Genomic DNA, 26,221 nt, shown 5'->3' with positions numbered 1-26,221 from the left:
CAGGTCTGGCTCATGATTGGTCATTCCGAGGGCTGATGTCACCGCCACCCGCTGTCACTCAAGTGCAGCTCCTCGGAGGGGGAAACCCCCATATCAACTACTAGCAGCCTGATTCTACCAGGGTTTACTGCCAGCCCAAAGGCAGAATAGTAGCCATCAGGTGACCTGGCTACAAGTGTAACACCTTAGGAAGCAGCAGCAGCATGTGGGGATAACTTATTGTATCACACAGACCCACAAAGTGTTAAACACATGATATGTGTGAGGATACAGCGATCTATACGTGCCGCCCCCTGGCTGTGATCCTCTCTGGTGTGTGCTGCTGCTGGGGAAGGAGCTAATGACCGAGCAGCAGCAGCAGGTGGACTACAACTCCCAGAAGCCCCTGCTGCTGACACAGGGAGACATGACAGGACAGCCAATGAGGGGACAGGAGAGGAAAGCTTGAGGTGAGTGAGGCAGGGAGGGGAAGAGAGAGAGGAGCATGAGGAGAGAGCAGCCCTGTGTGTGAGAGCTGCTGCTGCTGCTCCCTGATCCCCAGGTCCTGCTGCTGAGGGGTATAACTCAGGGGGTGTGACTAGGTAACAGGCTCCCCCCCGAGTGGCAGCACTGGGAGCGGAGCAGCAGTCTGCCAGACTAAAGGAGATGTGAGTAACCAGAGAGGGATCTTCATTACAGGCCCGGGGGGGACCCAAGTGTGTGTGCCACAGAGACAGGCTGCTGCAGTATAACGCTGAGTATAAGGGCTGCAGCGTGTGTGCCACAGAGACGGGCTGCTGCAGTATAACGCTGAGTATAAGGGCTGCAGCGTGTGTGCCACAGAGACAGGCTGCTGCAGTATAACGCTGAGTATAAGAGCTGCAGCGTGTGTGCCACAGAGACAGGCTGCTGCAGTATAACGCTGAGTATAAGGGCTGCAGCGCGTGTGCCACAGAGACAGGCTGCTGCAGTATAACGCTGAGTATAAGGGCTGCAGCGTGTGTGCCACAGAGACGGGCTGCTGCAGTATAACGCTGAGTATAAGGGCTGCAGCGTGTGTGTCACAGAGACAGGCTGCTGCAGTATAACGCTGTGTATAAGGGCTGCAGCGTGTGTGCCACATAGACAGGCTGCTGCAGTATAACGCTGAGTATTAGAGCTGCAGCGTGTGTGCCACAGAGACAGGCTGCTGCAGTATAACGCTGTGTATAAGGGCTGCAGCGTGAGTGCCACAGAGACAGGCTGCTGCAGTATAACGCTGAGTATAAGAGCTGCAGCGTGTGTGCCACAGAGACAGGCTGCTGCAGTATAACGCTGAGTATAAGGGCTGCAGCGTGTGCCACAGAGACAGGCTGCTGCAGTATAACGCTGAGTATAAGAGCTGCAGCGTGTGTGCCACAGAGACAGGCTGCTGCAGTATAACGCTGAGTATAAGGGCTGCAGCGTGTGTGCCACAGAGACAGGCTGCTGCAGTATAACGCTGAGTATAAGAGCTGCAGCGTGTGTGCCACAGAGACAGGCTGCTGCAGTATAACGCTGAGTATAAGGGCTGCAGCGTGTGTGCCACAGAGACGGGCTGCTGCAGTATAACGCTGAGTATAAGGGCTGCAGCGTGTGTGCCACAGAGACAGGCTGCTGCAGTATAACGCTGAGTATAAGGGCTGCAGCGTGTGTGCCACAGAGACGGGCTGCTGCAGTATAACGCTGAGTATAAGAGCTGCAGCGTGTGTGCCACAGAGACAGGCTGCTGCAGTATAACGCTGAGTATAAGAGCTGCAGCGTGTGTGCCACAGAGACAGGCTGCTGCAGTATAACGCTGAGTATAAGGGCTGCAGCGCGTGTGCCACAGAGACAGGCTGCTGCAGTATAACGCTGAGTATAAGGGCTGCAGCGTGTGTGCCACAGAGACGGGCTGCTGCAGTATAACGCTGAGTATAAGAGCTGCAGCGTGTGTGCCACAGAGACAGGCTGCTGCAGTATAACGCTGAGTATAAGGGCTGCAGCGTGTGTGCCACAGAGACAGGCTGCTGCAGTATAACGCTGAGTATAAGGGCTGCAGCGTGTGTGCCACAGAGACAGGCTGCTGCAGTATAACGCTGAGTATAAGGGCTGCAGCGTGTGTGCCACAGAGACAGGCTGCTGCAGTATAACGCTGAGTATAAGAGCTGCAGCGTGTGTGCCACAGAGACAGGCTGCTGCAGTATAACGCTGAGTATAAGGGCTGCAGCGTGTGTGCCACAGAGACAGGCTGCTGCAGTATAACGCTGAGTATAAGGGCTGCAGCGTGTGTGCCACAGAGACAGGCTGCTGCAGTATAACGCTGAGTATAAGGGCTGCAGCGTGTGTGCCACAGAGACAGGCTGCTGCAGTATAACGCCGTGTATAAGAGCTGCAGCGTGTGTGCCACAGAGACAGGCTGCTGCAGTATAACGCCGAGTATAAGGGCTGCAGCGTGTGTGCCACAGAGACAGGCTGCTGCAGTATAACGCCGAGTATAAGGGCTGCAGCGTGTGTGCCACAGAGACAGGCTGCTGCAGTATAACTCTGAGTATAAGAGCTGCAGCGTATGTGCCACAGAGACAGGCTGCTGCAGTATAACTCTGAGTATAAGAGCTGCAGCGTGTGTGCCACAGAGACAGGCTGCTGCAGTATAACGCTGAGTATAAGGGCTGCAGCGTGTGCGCCACAGAGACAGGCTGCTGCAGTATAACGCTGAGTATAAGGGCTGCAGCGTGTGCGCCACAGAGACAGGCTGCTGCAGTATAACGCTGAGTATAAGGGCTGCAGCGTGTGCGCCACAGAGACAGGCTGCTGCAGTATAACGCTGAGTATAAGGGCTGCAGCGTGTGCGCCACAGAGACAGGCTGCTGCAGTATAACGCTGAGTATAAGGGCTGCAGCGTGTGCGCCACAGAGACAGGCTGCTGCAGTATAACGCTGAGTATAAGAGCTGCAGCGTGTGTGCCACAGAGACAGGCTGCTGCAGTATAACGCTGAGTATAAGGGCTGCAGCGTGTGTGCCACAGAGACAGGCTGCTGCAGTATAACGCTGAGTATAAGAGCTGCAGCGTGTGTGCCACAGAGACAGGCTGCTGCAGTATAACGCTGAGTATAAGGGCTGCAGCGTGTGCGCCACAGAGACAGGCTGCTGCAGTATAACGCTGAGTATAAGGGCTGCAGCGTGTGCGCCACAGAGACAGGCTGCTGCAGTATAACGCTGAGTATAAGGGCTGCAGCGTGTGCGCCACAGAGACAGGCTGCTGCAGTATAACGCTGAGTATAAGGGCTGCAGCGTGTGCGCCACAGAGACAGGCTGCTGCAGTATAACGCTGAGTATAAGAGCTGCAGCGTGTGTGCCACAGAGACAGGCTGCTGCAGTATAACGCTGCGTATAAGGGCTGCAGCGTGTGTGCCACAGAGACAGGCTGCTGCAGTATAACGCTGAGTATAAGGGCTGCAGCGTGTGTGCCACAGAGACAGGCTGCTGCAGTATAACGCTGAGTATAAGAGCTGCAGCGTGTGTGCCACAGAGACGGGCTGCTGCAGTATAACGCTGAGTATAAGGGCTGCAGCGTGTGTGCCGCAGAGACAGGCTGCTGCAGTATAACGCTGAGTATAAGGGCTGCAGCGTGTGTGCCACAGAGACAGGCTGCTGCAGTATAACGCTGAGTATAAGAGCTGCAGCGCGTGTGCCACAGAGACAGGCTGCTGCAGTATAACGCTGAGTATAAGAGCTGCAGCGTGTGTGCCACAGAGACAGGCTGCTGCAGTATTACGCTGAGTATAAGGGCTGCAGCGTGTGTGCCACAGAGACAGGCTGCTGCAGTATAACGCTGAGTATAAGAGCTGCAGCATGTATGCGGGCCCCTCCTGTACACACGGGCCCCTTATGACACGTGGGGACTATGAGACGCATTGGCACACGGCTGTGCAGCGCATTACCAGTATTGTGACTGTATGTATATTGGCATCGCACAGAGGGGCACAGGGTGTATATATAGCTGGGGGTATAGGGGTTATTACCAGTATTGTGATTGCATGTATATGGGCCTCGCACAGAGGGGCACAGGGTGTGTATATATAGCTGGGGGTATAGGGGTTATTACCAGTATTGTGACTGAATGTATATGGGCCTCGCACAGAGGGGCACAGGGTGTATATATAGCTGGGGGGGGGGAATCCAGGTCACTCCCACAGGGAAGGACTGAGCGATCACAGGGGCTCCCCCCACCCTCCATAGGAAGTACACACACAGTGAGGGGGGGATAAAGTGCACATCTCAGGCACTGAGGGGGGGACACACTGAGGAATAGGCTCTGCAGCCTCTAAGTCCCTTTTCCTGTGCCCCCCTCACATTGCCCACCCCCTGCTGCACAGAGATCTTCAGCCTGTGTTATTGGGTAAGTGCTTTCCTCCTCCTCCCTTCCCCTCCCTTGTGTGACCTGTGCACATTATCCCAGTGCTGTTCTGAGCTTCCTTACACACAGGAGCCTGAGAGGCTGAGCCTCTGATAGTGAGGGGGAGCCTCTGGCACTGGGGGGGTTACTCCTCCTGTATCACAGGGACTGGGAGATAATGGGGGTTATTTTACATTGGGAATTAACATTAGGAATCAGTGAGGATAAGATTGGGAAAGTTATTAAATAGAGTTAGAAAGTAATTAGTAATGGGTAATAGTAACAAATAGAGGAAAAGTGACAGAGCACTACAGCAAGTATCCCAAAGTGAATAAACAGGAGAGTGCGTATCCCATAAAAAATTATTGTTTAATCGTCATGGAGACAAAAAAGGCCCAAAAAGCCCCACCAACGTTTCACGCTTCACAGAGCGCTTTATCAAGGTATACATATCCAACTTTATTAACACATTTATAGGAACACACTGAGGTAATTAACCAATACACATAGCACAAATGCAGTCCGCCCTAGGTGATTAATAGATTGGTTTTTTTTTTCTGATTAGCTCACTTTGTTATCATATATTTTTATTCAATATACATTTTTTTATTGTTTTGTGTATGTTTTTTACAACGTTTCACAGCAGCTGGCCGGGCGCGGTGACACCCCACATAGCAGTGACCCGGGGACACAGCAGCTGGCCGGGCGCGGTGACACCCCACATAGCAGTGACCCGGGGACACAGCAGCTGGCCCAGGCGCGGTGACACCCCACATAGCAGTGACCCGGGGACACAGCAGCTGGCGCGGTGACACCCCACATAGCAGTGACCCGGGGACACAGCAGCTGGCGCGGTGACACCCCACATAGCAGTGACCCGGGGACACAGCAGCTGGCGCGGTGACACCCCACATAGCAGTGACCCGGGGACACAGCAGCTGGCGCGGTGACACCCCACATAGCAGTGACCCGGGGACACAGCAGCTGGCGCGGTGACACCCCACATAGCAGTGACCCGGGGACACAGCAGCTGGCCCGGGCGCGGTGACACCCCACATAGCAGTGACCCGGGGACACAGCAGCTGGCCCGGGCGCGGTGACACCCCACATAGCAGTGACCCGGGGACACAGCAGCTGGCCCGGGCGCGGTGACACCCCACATAGCAGTGACCCGGGGACACAGCAGCTGGCCCGGGCGCGGTGGCACCCCACATAGCAGTGACCCGGGGACACAGCAGCTGGCCGGGCGCGGTGACACCCCACATAGCAGTGACCCGGGGACACAGCAGCTGGCCCGGGCGCGGTGACACCCCACATAGCAGTGACCCGGGGACACAGCAGCTGGCCCGGGCGCGGTGACACCCCACATAGCAGTGACCCGGGGACACAGCAGCTGGCCCGGGCGCGGTGACACCCCACATAGCAGTGACCCGGGGGCACAGCAGCTGGCGCGGGCGCGGTGACACCCCACATAGCAGTGACCCGGGGACGCAGGAGCTGGCCGGGCGCGGTGACACCCCACATAGCAGTGACCCGGGGACACAGCAGCTGGCCGGGCGCGGTGGCACCCACATAGCAGTGACCCGGGGACACAGCAGCTGGCGCGGGCGCGGTGACACCCCACATAGCAGTGACCCGGGGACACAGCAGCTGGCGCGGGCGCGGTGACACCCCACATAGCAGTGACCCGGGGACACAGCAGCTGGCCGGGCGCGGTGACACCCCACATAGCAGTGACCCGGGGACACAGGCGCTGGCCGGGCGCGGTGACACCCCACATAGCAGTGACCCGGGGACACAGCAGCTGGCCCGGGCGCGGTGACACCCCACATAGCAGTGACCCGGGGACACAGCAGCTGGCCCGGGCGCGGTGACACCCCACATAGCAGTGACCCGGGGACACAGCAGCTGGCGCAGGCGTGGTGACACCCCACATAGCAGTGACCCGGGGACACAGCAGCTGGCCGGGCGCGGTGACACCCCACATAGCAGTGACCCGGGGACACAGCAGCTGGCCGGGCGCGGTGACACCCCACATAGCAGTGACCCGGGGACACAGCAGCTGGCCCGGGCGCGGTGACACCCCACATAGTGACCCGGGGACACAGCAGCTGGCCCGGGCGCGGTGACACCCCACATAGCAGTGACCCGGGGACACAGCAGCTGGCCGGGCGCGGTGACACCCCACATAGCAGTGACCCGGGGACACAGCAGCTGGCCGGGCGCGGTGACACCCCACATAGCAGTGACCCGGGGACACAGCAGCTGGCCGGGCGCGGCGACACCCCACATAGCAGTGACCCGGGGACACAGCAGCTGGCGCGGTGACACCCCACATAGCAGTGACCCGGGGACACAGCAGCTGGCCGGGCGCGGTGACACCCCACATAGCAGTGACCCGGGGACACAGCAGCTGGCCCGGGCGCGGTGACACCCCACATAGCAGTGACCCGGGGACACAGCAGCTGGCCCGGGCGCGGTGACACCCCACATAGCAGTGACCCGGGGGCACAGCAGCTGGCCCGGGCGCGGTGACACCCCACATAGCAGTGACCCGGGGACACAGCAGCTGGCCGGGCGCGGTGACACCCCACATAGCAGTGACCCGGGGACACAGCAGCTGGCCGGGCGCGGTGGCACCCCACATAGCAGTGACCCGGGGACGCAGCAGCGGGCCGGGCGCGGTGACACCCCACATAGCAGTGACCCGGGGGCACAGCAGCTGGCCCGGGCGCGGTGACACCCCACATAGCAGTGACCCGGGGACACAGGCGCTGGCCGGGCGCGGTGACACCCCACATAGCAGTGACCCGGGGACACAGCAGCTGGCCGGGCGCGGTGACACCCCACATAGCAGTGACCCGGGGACACAGCAGCTGGCCGGGCGCGGTGACACCCCACATAGCAGTGACCCGGGGACACAGCAGCTGGCCGGGCGCGGTGACACCCCACATAGTGACCCGGGGACACAGCAGCTGGCCGGGTGCGGTGACACCCCACATAGCAGTGACCCGGGGACACAGCAGCAGGCCCGGGCGCGGTGACACCCCACATAGCAGTGACCCGGGGACACAGCAGCTGGCCCGGGCGCGGTGACACCCCACATAGCAGTGACCCGGGGACACAGCAGCTGGCCGGGCGCGGTGACACCCCACATAGCAGTGACCCGGGGACACAGCAGCTGGCCGGGCGCGGCCGCACCCCACATAGCAGTGACCCGGGGACACAGCAGCTGGCGCGGTGACACCCCACATAGCAGTGACCCGGGGGCACAGCAGCTGGCCGGGCGCGGTGACACCCCACATAGCAGTGACCCGGGGACGCAGGAGCTGGCCCGGGCGCGGTGACACCCCACATAGCAGTGACCCGGGGGCACAGCAGCTGGCCGGGCGCGGTGACACCCCACATAGCAGTGACCCGGGGACACAGCAGCTGGCCCGGGCGCGGTGACACCCCACATAGCAGTGACCCGGGGACACAGCAGCTGGCCCGGGCGCGGTGACACCCACATAGCAGTGACCCGGGGGCACAGCAGCTGGCCCGGGCGCGGTGACACCCCACATAGCAGTGACCCGGGGACACAGCAGCTGGCCCGGGCGCGGTGACACCCCACATAGCAGTGACCCGGGGACACAGCAGCTGGCGCAGGCGCGGTGACACCCCACATAGCAGTGACCCGGGGACACAGGCGCTGGCCCGGGCGCGGTGACACCCACATAGCAGTGACCCGGGGACACAGCAGCTGGCCGGGCGCGGTGGCACCCCACATAGCAGTGACCCGGGGACACAGCAGCTGGCCGGGCGCGGTGACACCCCACATAGCAGTGACCCGGGGACGCAGCAGCTGGCCCGGGCGCGGTGACACCCCACATAGCAGTGACCCGGGGACGCAGCAGCTGGCCGGGCGCGGTGACACCCCGCATAGCAGTGACCCGGGGACACAGCAGCTGGCCCGGGCGCGGTGACACCCCACATAGCAGTGACCCGGGGACACAGCAGCTGGCCCGGGCGCGGTGACACCCCACATAGCAGTGACCCAGGGACACAGCAGCTGGCCCGGGCGCGGTGACACCCCACATAGCAGTGACCCGGGGACACAGGAGCTGGCCGGGCGCGGTGACACCCCACATAGCAGTGACCCGGGGACACAGCAGCTGGCCGGGCGCGGTGACACCCCACATAGCAGTGACCCGGGGACACAGCAGCTGGCCGGGCGCGGTGACACCCCACATAGCAGTGACCCGGGGACACAGCAGCTGGCCGGGCGCGGTGACACCCCACATAGTGACCCGGGGACACAGCAGCTGGCCGGGTGCGGTGACACCCCACATAGCAGTGACCCGGGGACACAGCAGCAGGCCCGGGCGCGGTGACACCCCACATAGCAGTGACCCGGGGGCACAGCAGCTGGCCGGGCGCGGTGACACCCCACATAGCAGTGACCCGGGGACACAGCAGCTGGCCCGGGCGCGGTGACACCCCACATAGCAGTGACCCGGGGACACAGCAGCTGGCCCGGGCGCGGTGACACCCCACATAGCAGTGACCCGGGGACACAGCAGCTGGCCCGGGCGCGGTGACACCCACATAGCAGTGACCCGGGGGCACAGCAGCTGGCCCGGGCGCGGTGACACCCCACATAGCAGTGACCCGGGGACACAGCAGCTGGCCCGGGCGCGGTGACACCCCACATAGCAGTGACCCGGGGACACAGCAGCTGGCGCAGGCGCGGTGACACCCCACATAGCAGTGACCCGGGGACACAGGCGCTGGCCCGGGCGCGGTGACACCCACATAGCAGTGACCCGGGGACACAGCAGCTGGCCGGGCGCGGTGGCACCCCACATAGCAGTGACCCGGGGACACAGCAGCTGGCCGGGCGCGGTGACACCCCACATAGCAGTGACCCGGGGACGCAGCAGCTGGCCCGGGCGCGGTGACACCCCACATAGCAGTGACCCGGGGACACAGCAGCTGGCCGGGCGCGGTGACACCCCACATAGCAGTGACCCGGGGACGCAGCAGCTGGCCGGGCGCGGTGGCACCCCGCATAGCAGTGACCCGGGGACACAGCAGCTGGCCCGGGCGCGGTGACACCCCACATAGCAGTGACCCGGGGACACAGCAGCTGGCCCGGGCGCGGTGACACCCCACATAGCAGTGACCCAGGGACACAGCAGCTGGCCCGGGCGCGGTGACACCCCACATAGCAGTGACCCGGGGACACAGGAGCTGGCCGGGCGCGGTGACACCCCACATAGCAGTGACCCGGGGACACAGCAGCTGGCCGGGCGCGGTGACACCCCACATAGCAGTGACCCGGGGACACAGCAGCTGGCCGGGCGCGGTGACACCCCACATAGCAGTGACCCGGGGACACAGCAGCTGGCCGGGCGCGGTGACACCCCACATAGTGACCCGGGGACACAGCAGCTGGCCGGGTGCGGTGACACCCCACATAGCAGTGACCCGGGGACACAGCAGCAGGCCCGGGCGCGGTGACACCCCACATAGCAGTGACCCGGGGGCACAGCAGCTGGCCGGGCGCGGTGACACCCCACATAGCAGTGACCCGGGGACACAGCAGCTGGCCCGGGCGCGGTGACACCCCACATAGCAGTGACCCGGGGACACAGCAGCTGGCCCGGGCGCGGTGACACCCCACATAGCAGTGACCCGGGGACACAGCAGCTGGCCCGGGCGCGGTGACACCCACATAGCAGTGACCCGGGGACACAGCAGCTGGCGCGGGCGCGGTGACACCCCACATAGCAGTGACCCGGGGACACAGCAGCTGGCCGGGCGCGGTGACACCCCACATAGCAGTGACCCGGGGACACAGGCGCTGGCCGGGCGCGGTGACACCCCACATAGCAGTGACCCGGGGACACAGCAGCTGGCCCGGGCGCGGTGACACCCCACATAGCAGTGACCCGGGGACACAGCAGCTGGCCCGGGCGCGGTGACACCCCACATAGCAGTGACCCGGGGACACAGCAGCTGGCGCAGGCGTGGTGACACCCCACATAGCAGTGACCCGGGGACACAGCAGCTGGCCGGGCGCGGTGACACCCCACATAGCAGTGACCCGGGGACACAGCAGCTGGCCGGGCGCGGTGACACCCCACATAGCAGTGACCCGGGGACACAGCAGCTGGCCCGGGCGCGGTGACACCCCACATAGTGACCCGGGGACACAGCAGCTGGCCCGGGCGCGGTGACACCCCACATAGCAGTGACCCGGGGACACAGCAGCTGGCCGGGCGCGGTGACACCCCACATAGCAGTGACCCGGGGACACAGCAGCTGGCCGGGCGCGGTGACACCCCACATAGCAGTGACCCGGGGACACAGCAGCTGGCCGGGCGCGGCGACACCCCACATAGCAGTGACCCGGGGACACAGCAGCTGGCGCGGTGACACCCCACATAGCAGTGACCCGGGGACACAGCAGCTGGCCGGGCGCGGTGACACCCCACATAGCAGTGACCCGGGGACACAGCAGCTGGCCCGGGCGCGGTGACACCCCACATAGCAGTGACCCGGGGACACAGCAGCTGGCCCGGGCGCGGTGACACCCCACATAGCAGTGACCCGGGGGCACAGCAGCTGGCCCGGGCGCGGTGACACCCCACATAGCAGTGACCCGGGGACACAGCAGCTGGCCGGGCGCGGTGACACCCCACATAGCAGTGACCCGGGGACACAGCAGCTGGCCGGGCGCGGTGGCACCCCACATAGCAGTGACCCGGGGACGCAGCAGCGGGCCGGGCGCGGTGACACCCCACATAGCAGTGACCCGGGGGCACAGCAGCTGGCCCGGGCGCGGTGACACCCCACATAGCAGTGACCCGGGGACACAGGCGCTGGCCGGGCGCGGTGACACCCCACATAGCAGTGACCCGGGGACACAGCAGCTGGCCGGGCGCGGTGACACCCCACATAGCAGTGACCCGGGGACACAGCAGCTGGCCGGGCGCGGTGACACCCCACATAGCAGTGACCCGGGGACACAGCAGCTGGCCGGGCGCGGTGACACCCCACATAGTGACCCGGGGACACAGCAGCTGGCCGGGTGCGGTGACACCCCACATAGCAGTGACCCGGGGACACAGCAGCAGGCCCGGGCGCGGTGACACCCCACATAGCAGTGACCCGGGGACACAGCAGCTGGCCCGGGCGCGGTGACACCCCACATAGCAGTGACCCGGGGACACAGCAGCTGGCCGGGCGCGGTGACACCCCACATAGCAGTGACCCGGGGACACAGCAGCTGGCCGGGCGCGGCCGCACCCCACATAGCAGTGACCCGGGGACACAGCAGCTGGCGCGGGTGACACCCCACATAGCAGTGACCCGGGGGCACAGCAGCTGGCCGGGCGCGGTGACACCCCACATAGCAGTGACCCGGGGACGCAGGAGCTGGCCCGGGCGCGGTGACACCCCACATAGCAGTGACCCGGGGGCACAGCAGCTGGCCGGGCGCGGTGACACCCCACATAGCAGTGACCCGGGGACACAGCAGCTGGCCCGGGCGCGGTGACACCCCACATAGCAGTGACCCGGGGACACAGCAGCTGGCCCGGGCGCGGTGACACCCACATAGCAGTGACCCGGGGGCACAGCAGCTGGCCCGGGCGCGGTGACACCCCACATAGCAGTGACCCGGGGACACAGCAGCTGGCCCGGGCGCGGTGACACCCCACATAGCAGTGACCCGGGGACACAGCAGCTGGCGCAGGCGCGGTGACACCCCACATAGCAGTGACCCGGGGACACAGGCGCTGGCCCGGGCGCGGTGACACCCACATAGCAGTGACCCGGGGACACAGCAGCTGGCCGGGCGCGGTGGCACCCCACATAGCAGTGACCCGGGGACACAGCAGCTGGCCGGGCGCGGTGACACCCCACATAGCAGTGACCCGGGGACGCAGCAGCTGGCCCGGGCGCGGTGACACCCCACATAGCAGTGACCCGGGGACGCAGCAGCTGGCCGGGCGCGGTGACACCCCGCATAGCAGTGACCCGGGGACACAGCAGCTGGCCCGGGCGCGGTGACACCCCACATAGCAGTGACCCGGGGACACAGCAGCTGGCCCGGGCGCGGTGACACCCCACATAGCAGTGACCCAGGGACACAGCAGCTGGCCCGGGCGCGGTGACACCCCACATAGCAGTGACCCGGGGACACAGGAGCTGGCCGGGCGCGGTGACACCCCACATAGCAGTGACCCGGGGACACAGCAGCTGGCCGGGCGCGGTGACACCCCACATAGCAGTGACCCGGGGACACAGCAGCTGGCCGGGCGCGGTGACACCCCACATAGCAGTGACCCGGGGACACAGCAGCTGGCCGGGCGCGGTGACACCCCACATAGTGACCCGGGGACACAGCAGCTGGCCGGGTGCGGTGACACCCCACATAGCAGTGACCCGGGGACACAGCAGCAGGCCCGGGCGCGGTGACACCCCACATAGCAGTGACCCGGGGGCACAGCAGCTGGCCGGGCGCGGTGACACCCCACATAGCAGTGACCCGGGGACACAGCAGCTGGCCCGGGCGCGGTGACACCCCACATAGCAGTGACCCGGGGACACAGCAGCTGGCCCGGGCGCGGTGACACCCCACATAGCAGTGACCCGGGGACACAGCAGCTGGCCCGGGCGCGGTGACACCCACATAGCAGTGACCCGGGGGCACAGCAGCTGGCCCGGGCGCGGTGACACCCCACATAGCAGTGACCCGGGGACACAGCAGCTGGCCCGGGCGCGGTGACACCCCACATAGCAGTGACCCGGGGACACAGCAGCTGGCGCAGGCGCGGTGACACCCCACATAGCAGTGACCCGGGGACACAGGCGCTGGCCCGGGCGCGGTGACACCCACATAGCAGTGACCCGGGGACACAGCAGCTGGCCGGGCGCGGTGGCACCCCACATAGCAGTGACCCGGGGACACAGCAGCTGGCCGGGCGCGGTGACACCCCACATAGCAGTGACCCGGGGACGCAGCAGCTGGCCCGGGCGCGGTGACACCCCACATAGCAGTGACCCGGGGACACAGCAGCTGGCCGGGCGCGGTGACACCCCACATAGCAGTGACCCGGGGACGCAGCAGCTGGCCGGGCGCGGTGGCACCCCGCATAGCAGTGACCCGGGGACACAGCAGCTGGCCCGGGCGCGGTGACACCCCACATAGCAGTGACCCGGGGACACAGCAGCTGGCCCGGGCGCGGTGACACCCCACATAGCAGTGACCCAGGGACACAGCAGCTGGCCCGGGCGCGGTGACACCCCACATAGCAGTGACCCGGGGACACAGGAGCTGGCCGGGCGCGGTGACACCCCACATAGCAGTGACCCGGGGACACAGCAGCTGGCCGGGCGCGGTGACACCCCACATAGCAGTGACCCGGGGACACAGCAGCTGGCCGGGCGCGGTGACACCCCACATAGCAGTGACCCGGGGACACAGCAGCTGGCCGGGCGCGGTGACACCCCACATAGTGACCCGGGGACACAGCAGCTGGCCGGGTGCGGTGACACCCCACATAGCAGTGACCCGGGGACACAGCAGCAGGCCCGGGCGCGGTGACACCCCACATAGCAGTGACCCGGGGACACAGCAGCTGGCCCGGGCGCGGTGACACCCCACATAGCAGTGACCCGGGGACACAGCAGCTGGCCGGGCGCGGTGACACCCCACATAGCAGTGACCCGGGGACACAGCAGCTGGCCGGGCGCGGCCGCACCCCACATAGCAGTGACCCGGGGACACAGCAGCTGGCGCGGTGACACCCCACATAGCAGTGACCCGGGGGCACAGCAGCTGGCCGGGCGCGGTGACACCCCACATAGCAGTGACTCGGGGACGCAGGAGCTGGCCGGGCGCGGTGACACCCCACATAGCAGTGACCCGGGGACACAGCAGCTGGCCCGGGCGCGGTGACACCCCACATAGCAGTGACCCGGGGACACAGCAGCTGGCCCGGGCGCGGTGACACCCACATAGCAGTGACCCGGGGGCACAGCAGCTGGCCCGGGCGCGGTGACACCCCACATAGCAGTGACCCGGGGACACAGCAGCTGGCCCGGGCGCGGTGACACCCCACATAGCAGTGACCCGGGGACACAGCAGCTGGCCCGGGCGCGGTGACACCCCACATAGCAGTGACCCGGGGACACAGCAGCTGGCGCAGGCGCGGTGACACCCCACATAGCAGTGACCCGGGGACACAGGCGCTGGCCCGGGCGCGGTGACACCCACATAGCAGTGACCCGGGGACACAGCAGCTGGCCGGGCGCGGTGGCACCCCACATAGCAGTGACCCGGGGACACAGCAGCTGGCCGGGCGCGGTGACACCCCACATAGCAGTGACCCGGGGACGCAGCAGCTGGCCCGGGCGCGGTGACACCCCACATAGCAGTGACCCGGGGACACAGCAGCTGGCCGGGCGCGGTGACACCCCGCATAGCAGTGACCCGGGGACACAGCAGCTGGCCCGGGCGCGGTGACACCCCACATAGCAGTGACCCGGGGACACAGCAGCTGGCCCGGGCGCGGTGACACCCCACATAGCAGTGACCCAGGGACACAGCAGCTGGCCCGGGCGCGGTGACACCCCACATAGCAGTGACCCAGGGACACAGCAGCTGGCCGGGCGCGGTGACACCCCACATAGCAGTGACCCGGGGACACAGGAGCTGGCCCGGGCGCGGTGACACCCCACATAGCAGTGACCCGGGGACACAGCAGCTGGCCCGGGCGCGGTGACACCCCACATAGCAGTGACCCGGGGACGCAGCAGCTGGCCGGGCGCGGTGACACCCCACATAGTGACCCGGGGACACAGCAGCTGGCCGGGCGCGGTGACACCCCACATAGTGACCCGGGGACACAGCAGCTGGCCGGGCGCGGTGACACCCCACATAGTGACCCGGGGACACAGCAGCTGGCCCGGGCGCGGTGACACCCCACATAGCAGTGACCCGGGGACACAGCAGCTGGCCGGGCGCGGTGACACCCCACATAGCAGTGACCCGGGGACACAGCAGCTGGCCCGGGCGCGGCCGCACCCCACATAGCAGTGACCCGGGGACACAGCAGCTGGCCCGGGCGCGGTGACACCCCACATAGCAGTGACCCGGGGACACAGCAGCTGGCCCGGGCGCGGCCGCACCCCACATAGCAGTGACCCGGGGACACAGCAGCTGGCCCGGGCGCGGTGACACCCCACATAGCAGTGACCCGGGGACACAGCAGCTGGCCCGGGCGCGGTGACACCCCACATAGCAGTGACCCGGGGACACAGCAGCTGGCCCGGGCGCGGTGACACCCCACATAGCAGTGACCCGGGGACACAGCAGCTGGCCCGGGCGCGGTGACACCCCACATAGCAGTGACCCGGGGACACAGCAGCTGGCGCAGGCGCGGTGACACCCCACATAGCAGTGACCCGGGGACACAGCAGCTGGCCCGGGCGCGGTGACACCCCGCATAGCAGTGACCCGGGGACACAGCAGCTGGCCGGGCGCGGTGACACCCCACATAGCAGTGACCCGGGGACACAGCAGCAGGCCGGGCGCGGTGACACCCCACATAGCAGTGACCCGGGGACACAGCAGCAGGCCCGGGCGCGGTGACACCCCACATAGCAGTGACCCGGGGACACAGCAGCTGGCCGGGCGCGGTGACACCCCACATAGCAGTGACCCGGGGACACAGCAGCTGGCCGGGCGCGGTGACACCCCACATAGCAGTGACCCGGGGACACAGCAGCTGGCCGGGCGCGGTGACACCCCACATAGCAGTGACCCGGGGACACAGCAGCGGGCCCGGGCGCGGTGACACCCCATATAGCAGTGACCCAGGGGCACAGCAGCTGGCCGGGCGCGGTGACACCCCACATAGCAGTGACCCGGGGACACAGCAGCTGGCCCGGGCGCGGTGACACCCCACATAGCAGTGACCCGGGGACACAGCAGCTGGCCCGGGCGCGGTGACACCCCACATAGCAGTGACCCGGGGACACAGCAGCTGGCCCGGGCGCGGTGACACCCCACATAGCAGTGACCCGGGGACACAGCAGCTGGCCGGGCGCGGTGACACCCCACATAGCAGTGACCCGGGGACACAGCAGCAGGCCCGGGCGCGGTGACACCCCACATAGCAGTGACCCGGGGGCACAGCAGCTGGCCCGGGCGCGGTGACACCCCACATAGCAGTGACCCGGGGACACAGCAGCTGGCCCGGGCGCGGTGACACCCCACATAGCAGTGACCCGGGGACACAGCAGCTGGCCGGGCGCGGTGACACCCCGCATAGCAGTGACCCGGGGACACAGCAGCTGGCCCGGGCGCGGTGACACCCCACATAGCAGTGACCCGGGGACACAGCAGCTGGCCGGGCGCGGTGACACCCCACATAGCAGTGACCCGGACACAGCAGCTGGCCGGGCGCGGTGACACCCCACATAGCAGTGACCCGGGGACACAGCAGCTGGCCGGGCGCGGTGACACCCCACATAGCAGTGACCCGGGGACACAGCAGCTGGCCGGGCGCGGTGACACCCCACATAGCAGTGACCCGGGGACACAGCAGCTGGCCGGGCGCGGTGACACCCCACATAGCAGTGACCCGGGGGCACAGCAGCTGGCCGGGCGCGGTGACACCCCACATAGTGACCCGGGGACACAGCAGCGGGCCGGGCGCGGTGACACCCCACATAGCAGTGACCCGGGGGCACAGCAGCTGGCCCGGGCGCGGTGACACCCCACATAGCAGTGACCCGGGGACACAGCAGCTGGCCGGGCGCGGTGACACCCCACATAGCAGTGACCCGGGGGCACAGCAGCTGGCCGGGCGCGGTGACACCCCACATAGTGACCCGGGGACACAGCAGCTGGCCGGGCGCGGTGACACCCCACATAGCAGTGACCCGGGGACACAGCAGCTGGCCGGGCGCGGTGACACCCCACATAGCAGTGACCCGGGGGCACAGCAGCTGGCCCGGGCGCGGTGACACCCCACATAGCAGTGACCCGGGGGCACAGCAGCTGGCCCGGGCGCGGTGACACCCCACATAGCAGTGACCCGGGGACACAGCAGCTGGCCGGGCGCGGTGACACCCCACATAGCAGTGACCCGGGGACACAGCAGCTGGCCCGGGCGCGGCCACACCCCACATAGCAGTGACCCGGGGACGCAGCAGCTGGCCCGGGCGCGGTGACACCCCACATAGCAGTGACCCGGGGACACAACAGCTGGCCGGGCGCGGTGACATCCCACATAGCAGTGACCCGGGGACGCAGGAGCTGGCCGGGCGCGGTGACACCCCACATAGCAGTGACCCGGGGACACAGCAGCTGGCCCGGGCGCGGTGACACCCCACATAGCAGTGACCCGGGGACACAGCAGCTGGCCGGGCGCGGTGACACCCCAGATAGCAGTGACCCGGGGACGCAGGAGCTGGCCGGGCGCGGTGACACCCCACATAGCAGTGACCCGGGGACGCAGGAGCTGACCGGGCGCGGTGACACCCCACATAGTGACCCGGGGACACAGCAGCTGGCCGGGCGCGGTGACACCCCACATAGCAGTGACCCGGGGACACAGCAGCTGGCCCGGGCGCGGTGACACCCCAGATAGCAGTGACCCGGGGACGCAGGAGCTGGCCGGGCGCGGTGACACCCCACATAGTGACCCGGGGACACAGCAGCTGGCCGGGCGCGGTGACACCCCACATAGCAGTGACCCGGGGACGCAGGAGCTGGCCCGGGCGCGGTGACACCCCACATAGCAGTGACCCGGGGGCACAGCATCTGGCCGGGCGCGGTGACACCCCACATAGCAGTGACCCGGGGACACAGCAGCTGGCCCGGGCGCGGTGACACCCCACATAGTGACCCGGGGACACAGCAGCTGGCCCGGGCGCGGTGGCACCCCACATAGCAGTGACCCGGGGACACAGCAGCTGGCCGGGCGCGGTGACACCCCACATAGCAGTGACCCGGGGACACAGCAGCTGGCCCGGGCGCGGTGACACCCCACATAGTGACCCGGGGACACAGCAGCTGGCCGGGCGCGGTGACACCCCACATAGCAGTGACCCGGGGACACAGCAGCTGGCGCAGTGACACCCCACATAGCAGTGACCCGGGGACACAGCAGCTGGCCCGGGCGCGGTGATACCCCACATAGCAGTGACCCGGGGACACAGGAGCTGGCCCGGGCGTGGTGGCACCCCACATAGCAGTGACCCGGGGACAAAGCAGCTGGCCGGGCGCGGTGACACCCCACATAGCAGTGACCCGGGGACACAGCAGCTGGCCCGGGCGCGGTGACACCCCACATAGCAGTGACCCGGGGACACAGCAGCTGGCCGGGCGCGGTGACACCCCACAAAGCAGTGACCCGGGGACGCAGCAGCTGGCCCGGGCGCGGTGACACCCCACATAGCAGTGACCCGGGGACACAGCAGCTGGCCCGGGCGCGGTGACACCCCACATAGCAGTGACCCGGGGACGCAGGAGCTGGCCGGGCGCGGTGACACCCCACATAGCAGTGACTCGGGGACGCAGGAGCTGACCGGGCGCGGTGACACCCCACATAGTGACCCGGGGACACAGCAGCTGGCCGGGCGCGGTGACACCCCACATAGCAGTGACCCGGGGACACAGCAGCTGGCCCGGGCGCGGTGACACCCCAGATAGCAGTGACCCGGGGACGCAGGAGCTGGCCGGGCGCGGTGACACCCCACATAGTGACCCGGGGACACAGCAGCTGGCCGGGCGCGGTGACACCCCACATAGCAGTGACCCGGGGACGCAGGAGCTGGCCCGGGCGCGGTGACACCCCACATAGCAGTGACCCGGGGGCACAGCATCTGGCCGGGCGCGGTGACACCCCACATAGCAGTGACCCGGGGACACAGCAGCTGGCCCGGGCGCGGTGACACCCCACATAGTGACCCGGGGACACAGCAGCTGGCCCGGGCGCGGTGGCACCCCACATAGCAGTGACCCGGGGACACAGCAGCTGGCCGGGCGCGGTGACACCCCACATAGCAGTGACCCGGGGACACAGCAGCTGGCCCGGGCGCGGTGACACCCCACATAGCAGTGACCCGGGGACACAGCAGCTGGCGCAGTGACACCCCACATAGCAGTGACCCGGGGACACAGCAGCTGGCCCGGGCGCGGTGATACCCCACATAGCAGTGACCCGGGGACACAGCAGCTGGCCGGGCGCGGTGACACCCCACATAGCAGTGACCCGGGGACACAGCAGCTGGCCCGGGCGCGGTGACACCCCACATAGCAGTGACCCAGGGACACAGCAGCTGGCGCGGTGACACCCCACATAGCAGTGACCCGGGGACACAGCAGCTGGCCCGGGCGCGGTGACACCCCACATAGCAGTGACCCGGGGACACAGGCGCTGGCCCGGGCGCGGTGACACCCCACATAGCAGTGACCCGGGGACACAGCAGCTGGCCCGGGCGCGGTGACACCCCACATAGCAGTGACCCGGGGACACAGCAGCTGGCCCGGGCGCGGTGACACCCCACATAGCAGTGACCCGGGGACACAGCAGCTGGCCCGGGCGCGGTGACACCCCACATAGCAGTGACCCGGGGACGCAGCAGCTGGCCCGGGCGCGGTGACACCCCACATAGCAGTGACCCGGGGACACAGCAGCTGGCCGGGCGCGGTGACACCCCACATAGCAGTGACCCGGGGACGCAGCAGCTGGCCCGGGCGCGGTGACACCCCACATAGCAGTGACCCGGGGACACAGCAGCTGGCCGGGCGCGGTGACACCCCACATAGCAGTGACCCGGGGGCACAGCAGCTGGCCGGGCGCGGTGACACCCCACATAGCAGTGACCCGGGGACACAGCAGCTGGCCCGGGCGCGGTGACACCCCACATAGCAGTGACCCGGGGACACAGCAGCTGGCCCGGGCGCGGTGACACCCCACATAGTGACCCGGGGACACAGCAGCTGGCCCGGGCGCGGTGACACCCCACATAGCAGTGACCCGGGGACGCAGCAGCTGGCCCGGGCGCGGTGACACCCCACATAGCAGTGACCCGGGGGCACAGCAGCTGGCGCAGGCGCGGTGACACCCCACATAGCAGTGACCCGGGGACGCAGCAGCTGGCCCGGGCGCGGTGACACCCCACATAGCAGTGACCCGGGGGCACAGCAGCTGGCGCAGGCGCGGTGACACCCCACATAGCAGTGACCCGGGGACACAGCAGCTGGCCCGGGCGCGGTGACACCCCACATAGCAGTGACCCGGGGACACAGGAGCTGGCCGGGCGCGGTGACACCCCACATAGCAGTGACCCGGGGGCACAGCAGCTGGCGCAGGCGCGGTGACACCCCACATAGCAGTGACCCGGGGACACAGCAGCTGGCCCGGGCGCGGTGACACCCCACATAGCAGTGACCCGGGGACACAGCAGCTGGCCGGGCGCGGTGACACCCCACATAGCAGTGACCCGGGGACACAGCAGCTGGCCCGGGCGCGGTGACACCCCACATAGCAGTGACCCGGGGACACAGCAGCTGGCCGGGCGCGGTGACACCCCACATAGCAGTGACCCGGGGACACAGCAGCAGGCCGGGCGCGGTGACACCCCACATAGCAGTGACCCGGGGACACAGCAGCTGGCCCGGGCGCGGTGGCACCCCACATAGCAGTGACCCGGGGACACAGCAGCTGGCCGGGCGCGGTGACACCCCACATAGCAGTGACCCGGGGACACAGCAGCGGGCGCGGGCGTGGCAGCACCCCACATAGCAGTGACCCGGGGGCACAGCAGCTGGCCGGGCGCGGTGACACCCCACATAGCAGTGACCCGGGGGCACAGCAGCTGGCCCGGGCGCGGTGACACCCCACATAGCAGTGACCCGGGGACACAGCAGCTGGCCCGGGCGCGGTGACACCCCACATAGCAGTGACCCGGGGACACAGCAGCTGGCCCGGGCGCGGTGACACCCCACATAGCAGTGACCCGGGGACACAGCAGCTGGCCGGGCGTGGTGACACCCCACATAGCAGTGACCCGGGGACACAGCAGCGGGCCCGGGCGCGGTGACACCCCACATAGCAGTGACCCGGGGACACAGCAGCTGGCCGGGCGCGGTGACACCCCACATAGCAGTGACCCGGGGACACAGCAGCTGGCCCGGGCGCGGTGACACCCCACATAGCAGTGACCCGGGGACACAGCAGCTGGCCGGGCGCGGTGACACCCCACATAGCAGTGACCCGGGGACACAGCAGCTGGCCCGGGCGCGGTGACACCCCACATAGCAGTGACCCGGGGACACAGCAGCGGGCCCGGGCGTGGTGACACCCCACATAGCAGTGACCCGGGGACACAGCAGCTGGCCCGGGCGCGGTGACACCCCACATAGCAGTGACCCGGGGACACAGCAGCTGGCCCGGGCGTGGCGGCACCCCACATAGCAGTGACCCGGGGACACAGGAGCTGGCCGGGCGCGGTGACACCCCACATAGCAGTGACCCGGGGGCACAGCAGCTGGCCCGGGCGCGGTGACACCCCACATAGCAGTGACCCGGGGACACAGGAGCTGGCCGGGCGCGGTGACACCCCACATAGCAGTGACCCGGGGACACAGCAGCGGGCCCAGGCGCGGTGACACCCCACATAGCAGTGACCCGGGGGCACAGCAGCCAGCGGATCACTGCTCTTTCCTCTCCCTGCTTCTTCCGTCTGACAGGAGAGGTAGGAAGAATCAGTGCGAGAGCCGGCTCCCTTAAAGATACTGTGTGTGAGGGTGAGGGGGGAGAGCTACACGTGTGTGTGTGTGTCTAACCACAAACAGGACGGCACCGCAATGCTGAGGTGGGGATGTTGGTACACACCGACCTACAACTGTGTCCGGAGTGCAGGTCGTGTAGCCGGGTCAGGGTAGGAGAGGTCAGAAAGGTCGTGATGCTCGCCGTGGTCTAGGATTGGAGAAGTCGGATGGTCGTTGTGCGTAGCCGGGGTCCAGGGGTCAGAGGAGGCAGAAGTCCGGGTACAAGCTGAGGTCAAAGGTACAAGAGAGCAAGACAGAGTGCACAGAGCGGCAGCAGGATGCGTGAGGCAAGCGCTACGTACATAAACAAAGTTTATGCTTAGCCAATCAGGGCTGGCTGAGCATATAAGGAACAGGTAGCCAATGGGAGAACCCCTCCAGGCTGTGAGCAATGAATACTTAGAAGTAGACTGTGTACTGATAGGCAGGGGCGGAGTGTTTCGCAGGTGTGGCGTAGTTGATTGTATTAACCCCTCACGTGTCCCTGGTAATGCGGCGTCGGTGCGTGGTGTGCACAGGCACTTCCTCTGCGTCACGTGAGGGCGGAGCCTAGGTCTGGTCCTGGTAGGGATAATGCGGCGCTTGCGAGGAGCGTCACCCCGAGATGTCACGGGGCGTGGCCTAAGCCCGATCCGTGAGTTGTCCCCCAGGCTGGCAGCGCGACTCCTGTGCACACCTTCAGAGTGAGGTGCATCACCCAACACGTCACGGGGCGGGGCCGAAGTCCAATCCTCACAGTTCCCCCCCCCCCCCCCTCTTCAGGGGCGACCTCCTGGTGTCCCAGCGATGGCTTGGAGGGAAACCTTTGGTGAAAGGTCAGGACGAGCCTAGGAGCAAGTAGTTGGTTCCTGGGGATCAATGAAGGCTCCTCAGGGCCGAATCCCCTCCATTGGACTAGGTATTGAATTTTTCCCCTGGATATCCTGCTGGTCTTCAACCAGGAGAGGCGCAGGAGGAAACGTCGAAGCAGGGAACTGGGAATCCTGGATGAAGGGTTTGAGTAAAGAGGTGGGGAACACTCAAGGAATCCTCATAGTTGGTGGCAATCGTAGCCAGAAGGCCACCGGATTTAATTTCTCGATGACGGGAAATGGGCCAATATACCTAGGTGCCAATTTTGCTGTGGGAACCTTCAGTTGAATATTTTTAGTGGACAGCCACGTGTGTGTGTGTGTGTGGGGGGGGGGGGGGGGCAGGTGTGGGGGGGGCGTGTGGCGGGGGGCGTGTGTGTGTGCGAGGGGGGGGCGTGTGTGTGTGAGGGGGGCGTGTGTGTGTGAGAGGGCGTGTGTGTGAGGGGGGGCATGTGTGTGTGAGGGGGAGCGTGTGTGTGTGTGTGAGGGGGGGCATGTGTGTAAGGGGGGGCGTGTGTGTGTGAGGAGCGTGTGTGTGAGGGGGGCGTGTGTGTGTGAGGGGGGGCTTGTGTGTGAGGGTGTGTGTGTGTGTGAGGGGGGTGTGTGTGGGGGGGGGGCATGTGTGTGTGTGTGGGGGGGGGGCATGTGTGTGTGTGTGAGGGGGGAGCGTGTGTGTGTGAGGGGGGGGCGTGCATGTGTGTGAGGGTCGTGCGTGTGTGTGAGGCGGGGCGTGCGTGTGTGTGAGGGGGGGCGTGCCTGTGTGTGAGGGGGGCGTGCGTGTGTGTAGCGTGTCTGTGTGTGTGAGGGGTGCGTGCGTGTGCGTGTGTGTGAGGGGGGCTTGTGTGTAGGGGGCGTGTGTGAGGGGTGGGTGTGTGTGTGTGAGGGGTGTGTGTGTGTGTGTGTGTGTGAGGGGTGGGTGTGTGTGAAGGGTGGGTGTGTGTGTGAGGGGTGGGTGTGTGAGAGAGGGGTGGGTGGGGGTGTGAGGGGTGGGTGTGTGTGTGTGAGGGGTGGGTGTGTGTGAGGGGTGGATGGGTGTGTGAGGGGTGGATGGGTGTGTGTGTGGTGGTGGGGGTGTGTGTGTGTGTGTGAGGGGTGTGTGTGTGTGTGTGTGTGTGAGGGGTGTGTGTGTGAGGGGTGTGTGTGTGAGGGGTGTGTGTGTGTGTGAGGGGGCGTGTGTGTGTGAGGGGTGGGTATGTGTGTGTGAGGGGTGTGTGTGTGTGTGTGAGGGGTGGGTATGTGTGTGAGGGGTGTGTGTGTGTCTGTGTGTGAGGGGTGGGTGTGTGTGTGAGGGGTGGGTGGGCGTGTGTGAGGGGTGTGTGTGAGGGTGAGTGTGTGTGAGGGGTGAGTGTGTGTGAGGAGTGAGTGTGGGGTGTGTGTGAGGGGTGAGTGTGTGTGAGTTTGTGAGTGTGTGTGAGGGGTGAGTTTGTGAGTGTGTGTGAGGGGTGAGTGTGTGTGAAGGGTGAGTGTGTGAGGGGTGAGTGTGTGAGTGTGTGTGAGGGGTGAGTGTGTGAGTGTGTGTGAGGGGTGAGTGTGTGTGTGTGTGAGGGGGGTGTGTGTGTGTGTGTGTGTGTGTGTGTGTGTGTGTGTGTGTGTGTGTGTGTGTGTGTGTGTGTGAGGGGTGAGTGTGTGTGTGTGGGGGGGTGAGTGTGTGTGTGGGGGGGTGAGTGTGTGTGTGAGGGGTGAGTGTGTGTGTGAGGGGTGAGTGTGTGTGTGAGGGGTGAGTGTGTGAGGGGTGAGTGTGTGAGGGGTGAGTGTGTGAGGGGTGAGTGTTAGGGGTGAGTGTTAGGGGTGAGTGATGAGTGTGTGTGTGTGTGTGTGTGTGTGTGTGTGTGTGTGTGTGTGTGTGTGTGTGTGTGTGTGTGTGTGTGTGTGATGAGTGTGTGTGTGTGTGTGAGGGGTGAGTGTGTGAGGGGTGAGTGTGTGAGGGGTGAGTGTGTGAGGGGTGAGTGTGTGAGGGGTGAGTGTGTGTGAGGGGTGAGTGTGTGTGAGGGGTGAGTGTGTGTGAGGGGTGAGTGTGTGAGGGGTGAGTGTGTGAGGGGTGAGTGTGTGAGTGCGTGTGAGGGGTGAGTGCGTGTGAGGGGTGAGTGTGTGAGTGTGTGAGGGGTGAGTGTGTGAGATGTGAATTGTGAGTGTTTGAGGGGTGAGTGTGTGAGTGTGTGTGTGAGGGGTGAGTGTGTGAGGGGTGAGTGTGTGAGGGGTGAGTGTGTGAGGGGTGAATGTGTGAGTGTGAGGGGTGAGTGTGTGTGTGTGTGAGGAGTGAGTGTGTGAGGGGTGAGTGTGAGGGGTGAGTGTGTGAGTTTGTGTGAGGGGTGAGTGTGTGAGTGTGTGTGAGGGGTGAGTGTGCGTGTGTGAGGGGTGAGTGTGTGTGTGAGGGGTGAGTGAGTGTGTGAGGGGTGAGTGTGTGAGGGGTGAGTGTGTGAGTGTGTGAGGGGTGAGTGTGAGTGTGTGTGTGTGTGTGTGTCAGAAGTGAGTGTGTGGGTGAGGGGTGAGTGTGGGTGAGGGGTGCGTGTGTGTGTGAAGGGTGAGTGTGTGAGTGTGTGAGGGGTTAGTGTGTGAGTGTGTGGAGTGTGTGAGTGTGTGTAATGGGTGAGTGTGTGAGCGTGTGAGTGTGTGTGAGGGGTGAGTGTGTGTGTGTGGGGGGTGAGTGTGTGTGTGGGGGGGTGAGTGTGTGTGTGAGGGGTGAGTGTGTGTGTGAGGGGTGAGTGTGTGTGTGAGGGGTGAGTGTGTGTGTGAGGGGTGAGTGTGTGTGTGAGGGGTGAGTGTGTGTGTGAGGGGTGAGTGTGTGTGTGAGGGGTGAGTGTGTGTGTGAGGGGTGAGTGTGTGTGAGGGGTGAGTGTGTGAGGGGTGAGTGTTAGGGGTGAGTGTTAGGGGTGAGTGTTAGGGGTGAGTGTTAGGGGTGAGTGATGAGTGTGTGTGTGTGTGTGTGTGTGTGTGTGTGTGTGTGTGTGTGTGTGTGTGTGTGTGTGTGTGTGTGTGTGTGTGAGGGGTGAGTGTGTGAGGGGTGAGTGTGTGAGGGGTGAGTGTGTGAGGGGTGAGTGTGTGAGGGGTGAGTGTGTGAGGGGTGAGTGTGTGAGGGGTGAGTGTGTGAGGGGTGAGTGTGTGTGAGGGGTGAGTGTGTGTGAGGGGTGAGTGTGTGTGAGGGGTGAGTGTGTGTGA

At 65.8% G+C, this 26,221-nt stretch overlaps 1 protein-coding gene across 1 annotated transcript in view; it reads left to right on the top strand.

Annotated features, from left to right (window-relative positions):
* The first annotated feature begins 356 nt into the window (after window positions 1-356).
* Window positions 357-26,221, top strand: part of LOC142488413 (uncharacterized) — a 51,383-nt gene continuing 25,518 nt past the window's right edge. Inside the window, exon 1 of the mRNA XM_075588918.1 lies at window positions 357-647. The gene's annotated coding sequence lies outside the window, so the exon portion shown is untranslated. The remainder of the gene's footprint in view (window positions 648-26,221) is intronic.

This window comes from Ascaphus truei, chromosome 2 (genome assembly GCF_040206685.1).
Source record: "Ascaphus truei isolate aAscTru1 chromosome 2, aAscTru1.hap1, whole genome shotgun sequence".
In the NCBI taxonomy this organism is placed as follows: domain Eukaryota; kingdom Metazoa; phylum Chordata; class Amphibia; order Anura; family Ascaphidae; genus Ascaphus; species Ascaphus truei.
The sequence above is the reverse complement of the archived record's forward strand: the minus strand, read 5'-3'. Positions and strand labels throughout refer to the sequence as shown.